This window comes from Pelodiscus sinensis, chromosome 30 (assembly GCF_049634645.1).
Source record: "Pelodiscus sinensis isolate JC-2024 chromosome 30, ASM4963464v1, whole genome shotgun sequence".
Lineage (NCBI taxonomy): Eukaryota > Metazoa > Chordata > Testudines > Trionychidae > Pelodiscus > Pelodiscus sinensis.
The window spans coordinates 4,167,486-4,177,122 of NC_134740.1; the positions used below are offsets into that span (position 1 = coordinate 4,167,486).

General features: G+C 59.2%; 1 non-coding gene across 1 annotated transcript; it reads right to left on the reverse strand.

Annotated features, from left to right (window-relative positions):
- Positions 1 to 5,219: 5,219 nt before the first annotated feature.
- On the reverse strand, positions 5,220 to 5,382 carry LOC112545656 (U1 spliceosomal RNA). Its single transcript, XR_003089190.2, has one exon. It is a non-coding gene; the product is annotated as a U1 spliceosomal RNA (small nuclear RNA).
- Positions 5,383 to 9,637: the final 4,255 nt, after the last annotated feature.

Below are 9,637 nucleotides of genomic sequence, written 5' to 3' on the forward strand. Positions count from 1 at the left end.
CTCCATGGGGGGTGTCTGGCCACTGGTTCAACAAGTTTGGCATCACCTTTGCATAGTGAGGCTTTCCCTGCTGGGTCTTGCTCCAGACAGCAGGGGTCACCACAGCCCAGCAAGTACCCCCACTACGTCACAGCTGGGTTCCAGCCCCTCTCATAACGCTCCGCGCTGAAATGCCGCAGGCAGCAGGTGAATAGAGGCTGGCATTGCCTCTCAGCACAAGAGCGGGGTTCGAACTAGACAATGTCAATGGGCCGGAGATGGGAGGAAGCTGCCTGAGGGATCGGAGACCCCACTCGCCTGTGAGCAACCCTCACTCAGGGCTCAGCCCGCCCCCTGGCTGCTCTGAGGGCCCCTTCCCCGCTGCCTTCCCTGGGAGGAGGGAGCCTCACACTGGGAAGGGTCAGAGCAACGAGTCCCTCGGGTACCCGCAGAGCCAGGCCGGATGCAGCTGTTCGTTCTCCCTGCGTCGGGAAACAACCACTGGGCATCTTCTCCCTGCGCTCCCCCGGGAGCTGGGCTCAGCAGCGCCTTTCTCCCCACCCAGCTGGGCGCGGGGCCTGTCTGGCGTGGGAGAGCCCTTTCCGTGAGCGCCGCCCCCAGGAAAGCCCGCTCCGGTCCCTGCAGGGTGAGGTTTTTCTGCTAGCTCAGATTCGGTTCCAATCTCTCTGTGTGTGTGTGTGTGTGTGTGCGCACGTGCCTAGCGCAGTAATACACGGCGCTGTCCTCCGTTCTCAGGCTGTTCATTTTCAGGTAGAAGTTGGCGCTGTCCTTGGAGGCTGTGATTCAGTGGAGGCGGTGACCCGGCTCTGGAAGGAGGAGCTGTAGTCTGTGTGCCAGGTAGAACCACCCTAATATCCCCGCCTCAGCCACTGGAGACCTGTCCCGGGAGCTGCCGCCCCTCAAGGCGGAGGGCTGAGAACGACAGTGAAAGGGGTTTTCTGTTCCCAGCCTCTCTCAGAACTCGCTTTAATTTCCAAGCATGGAGCTTGGGCGCCCCCAGCGCCAAACGGCTTCTCTGATCACTGCAGGGGGAGGTTTGTGACTCACACCCGCTTCTTCTCACTCTGTGTCCCTCCGGCTTCAGGCCGGTCATTTGCAGGTGCAGCAGGCTGTTGGAGTTGACTCTGGAGATGGTGAATCGGCCTTTCACGGAATCAAGGTAGCATATAGTTGTGAAGTAGTGCGGGTACCTTGCTGGTTGCTAGGCTTGGGCTGTGGGTGACCCCCACTGGCTGCTGCCTGTACCAGGGCCCAGCCCAGTAGCTGATGGGACAGGGAGGTAACCTGTTCTACCAGTTACCCGCCCCCCCCAGAGGAACAAAGGAAGGTGGAATGCCGCCCCTGGCTGGGGGGGCAGGGCTGGGAGGGACGGTCTTTAGTTTGGGTCTGGGAAGCAGGGAAGAAGGAGCTAGGGAGGGGTCTGGGATTGTAGGGCTCAGCCACCCCCCCATCTCAAGGGGGGGGGGCACTGAGGCCTCCTTGCCCCAGTTCCTGTAACCAGATGACATGTGTGCTGTGCTGTATCCTGGAGAAGCAATAAACTCCCTCTATTCTACTGGCTGGTGGAGTCCGTTCGTGCCACTACGGGGGTGCAGGAGACGGGAAAAACCCAACGCGCCGTGACACCAGGTGTCAGGAGCCCCCGCCCAGTGTTGCCATCCCCACGCTGTGCGTGCCGACGCCTAGTCACGTGGCATTGACGTCACCCTTAGCGCATTGGTGCTGGACCGTGGGAATTCTCGGCTCCCCAGCAGTTCCCAGCCACCCTCCGCCTCGCTCTCCCGCCACAAAGACGCGTTCAGTTTCCTGCAAGAATCGGAGCCTGTTCAAACGCCGCTCTGCGGAGCTGACAGCCCCGGAGTCCGGCACAGGCTGGTGGCTGGGCACCCGCCCGGGAGGTGCCCTCAGTGCCGGATTCCCCACCCGCCCCCCTTGGCGCTGCCTTTCGAGTCACACGGAGTTTGGGAGCGAGGGGGGATCGCGACTCTTTGCGTTCCCATTGTCTCAGTGGGGCGGTGAGAATCAGCTTCCCCTTTTTGTACCAGCCCCGCGTTGCTCTGTGTCACTGTGTGAGTGAGGCTGCCGGGCGCAGTAATAGGTGCCGGTGTCCGCAGTTGCCAGCGCGCGGAGCTGCAGCGAGACCTGGTTCCTGGCGGTGTCTGCGGGGAGGGTCGCTCGGCCCCGCAGCGCGCTGTTGTATTCAGTGTTCCACTGGCCAGACCTGTACCACGTGCGCCCCACCCACTCCAGCCCCTTCCCCGCGGGCTGTCGGTGGAAACCGAGTCTCCGGAGATGGTGCAAGTGAGTGTCAGGGACTCCCCGGGCTTCGCCGCTCCCGGGCTCGTTTCCTTCAGCTGCACTTGGGAGAGGGCACCTGCGAGGGAAACACAGAAATGACGGAGTGAATCAGTCCCCCAGACCCCTGGGGACATGAAAATGAAATACCTTGGATGGCGCCTACGTGAATGATCTGCCACCTAATTCCATTAGGATCCAGGCACCTAATTCCCTTAGGCTGGCCTCGAACTACAGTCAGTACAGTCTTCTACAGTCAGTGATCCCTCCGGGCCCCAATAGCCACGTACCTGAAAAGGCCTCCAGGATGAACAGGAAAATCAGTAGAAGGTTCATCTTCAGTGAAGCCCAAACTGTCTCCAGCACCCAGGACCGCGCGGGTCTGTGTCTTTGGGGAGTCTGAGGCGCCTAGAACCAGGGGTCGGTATTTAAACAGGAACCCGCCGGAGTAGGGATTTGCCTGCGACTTTCGCCATGTGACTATAACAGGTCTGAGGCGGGCCTACACGGGAATCTCTCTCTGGGACCGCTGTCCCCTTCTGGGAGTGAGCTCAGATCAGCTAAATGTGAAACCGCCGAAGGTATCTGGATGCCCGAACTCAGTTTAAATAAACAGCATTTAGTCATTTAACTCTCTTAACGGCCTTTGGAATTCTCAGCCCACATAAGCGCATGGCGAAGCCTTCTTAGGAAGGAAGGAATATTTGGATAAGAGAAATCATGCCCCTTCTTTTGTCGTATTGGCTGGGATTTCAAGGAAGCCCAAGGGAATTAGAAACACAGGTGCCATCAAAATTTAGAAAGATTTGGCAGCGTAACTCCCTTACAACAACTCTGAGAACCTACCCCTGCTAAGTAGAGCGTAATACCATTTTACCGTATTTATCTCTATCTGAGCTTTTCAAGAATATTTCCCGGGGAGCCAGATTTCCAGCCCATGACATTAGTGTAGCTCCAATGACGTTAATGGGCGGAACCATCCAATAGAATCAGTTGTCCATAGCTCCAATGGAATCAATGGGACCAGATTTTCAGCCGGCATGAATCAATCTCTCTCCTTTGGGGCCAATGGGGCCAGATTTCCAGCCAGCACAAACCAGGGCAGTTTCGTTCGAGGCTGAGAATCTCGGCCACTGTGCTTAGCGCTGTAACTAGCTCTGGCCCCTCAGTGCGGGGCCAGTGTGTTACTGTTGTTGTTATAATCACGTGACTCCTGTAGCATTTTGAGGCCACAGCCAGAGCTCAGGCCTCCGTGATCCCAGCGGCCACAGACACCCGCCGGGCAATGAACCCTTTACTGTGCAAATCCCGGCCGGAGAGGAGACGATCCGGCCCAGTGTTTGCCGGTCACTCATGAGGGAACATTTCTCCCCGGGCTCACACGTTGCATTTTGCTGGCCCCATGTGGCCACGGGCGGCGCTTCCCCTTATTGCGTGTTGGAGGGAGTCTTGTCTCTTGTGAGACAAAATATTCCTTTGGGGGCCGATCTAGATTGTGAACGTCTCGTTCTGGGGATTTGTATCAATCCAGGAAAAACCTCCCTCTGCCCCCGCCCCTGTTCTCTGTCTGTCCCTTTGTCCGCGTGTCTGTCCCGCTGCCATCTGGCCAGATCGCAGCGCAGAGCCGGCTCTCCCGGGCAGCTCAGGAACCAGGTTTAGCGGCCCCTGCCGGAGCTCGGAGGAGATGCTTGGTCCATAGAACGCGCCCCAGGCAAACCCAGCTCAGTGGCTCGGGGCGCGCAGGCACCTTTCCCAGCTGGGTCTGAATTCAGAGCGCGGCCCCAGGCCTCGCCCCGGATGGGAACAGGTCCGGCCCAGCTGCCGGCAGTGACTCCAGCGGGAAGGGCTCTCCTGGCTTATTTCAAGCCCATCTCCAGCGCTGCGTCACCCTGGCCACCTGCCAGCACAGACCGGGCAAGTAACGTCCCCAGAGAAGAACCGAGCTGGAGCGAGACTCACGCTGGGTCTGGGGCTCACGGGCCGGCAGCAGAGCAGCCCCGGGGGGGGGGGGGCAGGTAGACCCCAAAGAAGGAGCCGCTGACCATGGCGACGCAGGGTAAGAAGTGGGCGGGGGCAGCAGGAAGGGGGGTCTGTCGGTCTCAGGCTCTAAGGAGCAGGCTGGAGCTGCTGGAGGTGCAGGCTCTGGTTTGGTTGGTTCTGTGTGGGGAGGTGAGTGTCTCACGTACACAGGACAAGGGGTGTGAGAGCGTGTGGCACTGAGCTGTTGGCCGCCACGCCGAGATGTGCCCCTCTGGCCAAAACGTTTGGCCCCTGCTGGCGTAGAGAAAGGCGCAGGGCTCTGCCATGGGCTGGGCCAGCCTCGCCTCAGTAGCGCAGACAGGATCTAGATGGGGTGGGGAATAAAACGGCAGCAGTTCGCCAGGGTGAGCCACTGCGGGGCCGACGCCTCTCTATTTTCCCGGCATCTCTGCTGTGATCCTCCGGACCTGCTGTGGCGCAGGTAAATACGGAAGCATGGGGACCCGCCAGTACCTAACCCTGGCAGAGCGGATCCGGCCCGCGGCCCAGTGTTTACCCACCCCCGCGCAAGAACGAGCAAAAGCCAAGCTGCTCCCAAAGGTGAGTGGGGGTGGAGAGCGCGCCGGTTGAATCAGAACTTCCCAGGGAGCAGGAATGACACGTGGTTTTAATCAGACTATTCTCCTACCCGACAAGAGAAAAATGAAAAGACGGAAACGAGCAAAAAACCCAGTTCAGTGGGGAAAATAAAGGAAACTCCCCGAACGGAATTTCAAAAGCGATGAAGACATAAGTCCAAGTAACAAACAGAGCCCCGCTCTAGATACTCTACTACCAGCGCTCTTTAAATAACACAATCTATCTACGCAAAGCGAGCCAAAACCGCAGCTCTTACCTTTACCCTGTACTTCTAAAGAAAATCAACTTTTTTTCACTACTGAAGTCAGGGGAAAGCGCGCACGCAGTCCCCCACTACCACAAATTGTACAGTCAAGTTTCCCCATTCGGAGAAATTGCAGGAGTCAGCGCATCCTCAGTGCAATGGATGGGCCTCATCCTAGGAAAATCACCTTCCTGATCGTGGTATTTCCCCTGCCAGGTAAGTATACATTCCTGTCCACAAGCCCCGCTGGCCCTCAAGCGCCCCGAACTCTCACATCACGGTGGGACCCGCCTTCCACCTTGAAACAACCCCGCCGACACCGCTTCCTACTGCCGCAAGCTGCTGCGGCTCCAACTTGGGACCTCACCCGGAGTCGCACTCGCCACAATCGGGCCCCTGCTCGTCACCCCGCTCCCGCTCCCACAATGCGCCGCGCGGACACATCTGAATACTCACACGGCTCCGGATAGGTCCCGCCCCGGGCTACCTGTGCTCAGCACCCTGCCCCGTCAAGCCAGACCCGGCTCTGCAGCCGATGCCCACGTGCTGCTCGTGAGGGCGGGAATCGTGGAGTCAAGTCAGAGACACCGACTAACATCCCAGCCTTTGGTGTCAGGCACAGACACCGATTTGCTGCTAGAAGCGGGGGATTGTGGGCGACAAACTCTCCGAGTATCAGGCTGGCGGGTGGGTGAAAACTGCCGCTCGCTGCCACGATTGCGTTAGAAATGTGGCTGCGAAGTGCTATGTTCCTAGACGCCCAAGGCCCGTAGATACAGAGCGCCCCGCACATCCCGTCTGATTGTAGCCCCTCTGACAACTGCCCCTGGACTGACCGTGTCTGCGCGTTTCTCTCTCCAGCTCCCTCCGCCCCACGGGCACTGGCACAGAGCGCAGGGCAGAAGGGACCGCTCTCATCACTCAGCGTGACTTCCTGCAGAGCGCAGGCCGCGGGGATTCTGACTCCCGGCCGGGGGTGGATCCAAGGGAGCTGGGAGCGCAGGAGCAACGTGGGAACGAATCCCACCAACCACGTTTTGCGACACCACCCTCTACAGAAAACCCACTGACTCATACAGTTACCTACATGCTTCCAGCTCCCATCCAGAACACACCATACTATCCATCATCTATAGCCAAGCCCTTCCATACAACCGCATCTGCTCTAATCCCACAGACAGAGACCAGAAACTTCAGGATCTCTACCAAGCATTTATAAACCTCAACTACCCACCCGGAGAAATAAAAAAGCAAATTGAAAGAGCCAAACGAATACCTAGCAACCATCTACTACAAGACAGACCCAAGAAAACCAACAATAGAACACCACTTGTCATCACCTACAGCTCCCAACTTAAACCTGTCCAACACATTATCAATAGATTACAGCCTATACTGGAACAGGACACTAAACTCCAAGAAGCTCTGGGAGACAGACCCATAGTCTCCTATAGACAACCACCTAACCTCAAGATGATTCTTACCAACAACCACAGGACATACCACACTAATACCAACCCTGGTACTTTCCGTTGCAACAAACCCCGCTGCCAGCTTTGTCCACATATTCATTCTGCTGATACCATTATTGGACCTAACCAAGTGAGTTATAAGATCAAGAACACATATTCCTGCGCCTCCAGAAATATAATCTATGCTATCGTGTGCCGGAAGTGTCCGTCTGCTATGTACATTGGACAAACGTCTCAGACACTTCGCCAAAGAATCAATGCCCACAAAACAGACATTAGACAGGATCACAAAGAAAAAACAGTTCCTTGTCATTTCAACCAGAAAGGACACTGTCTCAATGACCTGCTAACCTGCATCTGTGACGGCGCGTTGGGGGTTCCCCGTCTCCTGCACCCCGAAATGGCACAAACAGACTGCACCAGCCAGTGGAATTGAGGGTGGTTTATTGCTCCTCCAGCACAGCGCAGCACAGATGTAATCTGGTTACAGGAACTGGGCTAGGATGCCTCAGGCCCCCTTGAGATGGGGGAGACTGGGCCCCTAAACTCCAGCCCCTTCCCCTAGGCTCTCCTCCATCCCCTCCGACAGCCAGCAACCAACCCACTCACTTCCAGCCCTGCCCCCCAGCCAAGGCAGCATTCCACCTTCCTTTGTTCCTCTCCATGGGGGGTGTCTGGCCACTGGTTTGCATAGTGACTCATCCTGTTTTGCTGGGTCGTGGTCCCCAGGACAGCCAGTGGGGGTTACCCCAGAGCCAGCAGCATAGAAACCAGCCAGGTACCCCCACTACGTCACAGTTCTCCCCCCTCCGAGAGCGAACTGAGCAGGGTCACTCCGCTCGTGACCTAGGGAAGTTCGGGTCCTCTGCGTGGGAACCCGCCCTGGGGACATGGGTGCTCCCCTTGACTCGGGCCGGCCGTGGCGAGGCCCCACATGAATTGGCTTCCCTCTGTCCACTCGCCGCCCCGCTCCAGGGCGACTGGCACAGGCCTGTCCTCGGGGGTCACACCCACCCTTCCACTGGCCTTGATCTCTGGCCAGGGTCTCTCGGGCCGGGGCCATGAGCCCAGCGAGCCTTCTCTGGACAGCCAGGGCGGCTTCCACCCCCGATGCTCCATCCAGGGAGGACTTCCCCTCCCATAACTCTCTCAGCAAGCCCAGAGGGTCTATCTGGGGTAGAGACCCCCAAGCCGCTTTCCTACTGTCTTGGGCCTTCCCGCCCCTCTGGCAGGAGTCACAGGACCGGCAGTACCGCTGCACGGCTGTAAAGATTCCCGGCCAATAGAAGTGCTGGAGCAGCCTCAGCTGGGTGCTCCGGATCCCCCGGTGGCCCCCAACGGGGGAATCGTGGGCCAAATACAGCAGCTTGAGGCGATACTTTCGGGGGACGACCAGCTGCCGCTCTACCCTCCATGCCCTCGCCTTCCTGGGGGGGAGCCACTCACGGAACAGGAGCCCACGCTCCCGCAGGAATCTCTCCTGGCCACCTCTCCCCCGGGGCTGAGCTGCATGGAGGCCAGCCTGGTCCCTCAGCCTCTGCAAGGAGGGGTCTGCCTGCACCTCAGCCTGGAATTCAGCTGCTGAGGCAGGGATCGGGACCTGTCCCCCACCTCTGCCTAGGTCCGGAGTCCCAGCCTGGCTGGACCCCGTGTCCACTGGGATGGGACCCTGAGGATGCTGCCAGGAGTCCTTCCCTGGACCCACGTTGTCAGCCCCCCGCTGGCTCTGGCTCCAGGTAGTGACTAGAGCCCGCTGGGATTCATGGGGCCACTCCTCTAGGTCATTCCCCATCAGCACCTCGGTGGGCAAGTGCGGGTGCACCCCCACTTCCTTGAGGCCTTCCTTCGCCCCCCATTTCAGATGCACCCGGGCTACAGGCACCTTAAACGGGGACCCGTCTATGCCCTTCAGGGTCAGCTGCGCGTGGGGTAGTATCCGCTCCGGGGCCACTATGTCGGATCGGGCCAGAGTCACCTCCGCCCCCGTGTCCCAGAAGCCCGTCACCTTCCTACCATCCACCTCCAGGGGTATGAGGCACTCGCTCCGCAGGGGCCGTCCTGCCCCCACCCGGTACACGGAGAAATCCGCCTCCTGAGAATCAGACCTCCCAGGGGAGGTGCACAGAGCATCCTTCCCCTCTCTCTGAGCTGAGGTTTGCCTGCCAGCCCCTGCCTCTGGGGCAGCCTGCCCTTCCTCCCGCCCCAGCCAGTTAACCCTGGAAAGTCCCCGGTCCTGGGACCTGGTGCACTGAGCCCTCTTGTGGCCTTTTTGCCCACAGCGATGGCAAGTTAGGCTTTGGGCTGTCTCTGTCCCGGCCCTGGCTGGTTCTCTGGGGCACAGATGACCTGTTCCTTGGTCTCGCCCCGTAGTTGACTCCCTCCGTCGCTCAGCCGAGATCCGGTCTCTGCGCGGTTCCCTTTCTCTCCGGGACTCCCGTTCACACCCGGACCGGCTCTCCGTGAACTCATCCGCCAGTCTCCCGGCCTCCTGGGGGTTCTCTGGTCTCCGGTCCTTGAGCCACAGCCTCAGTTTGGGTGGGCACGCTTCATAGAACTGCTCCATCATGTCCAGCTTGAGCAGCTCCTCTGCGGTCTGGGCTCCGACTACAGACACCCACTTGCGGCAGTATTGCGCCAGGCGGGAGGCCAGGTCCACATAGGTCTCCCGTGGCCCTTTCTGAACCCCCCGGAACTTCTTCCTGTACATCTCGGGGGTCAGCCCGAACTTGTGCAGCAGGGCCTCCTTGACTCGGTTGTAATCCCCTGGCTGTAGGTCCTCCAGCTGACTGAGCACTCCGGCCGCCTCCTGGCTCAGTGCGGGGATGAGCTCCTGCAGCCAGTCAGCTGGGGGAACCCGTTGCAGTCCACAGGCCCTCTCAAAGGTACTGAGGAACCCGTCTATGTCACCCATGTCCTTCAATTGGGCCACCACGGGCCTCTCCAAGCATCTGGCAGTCCTGGGACCCTGGGGCCCATCCGCACTTGGCGCAGCCGGTGCCCCGCCGGT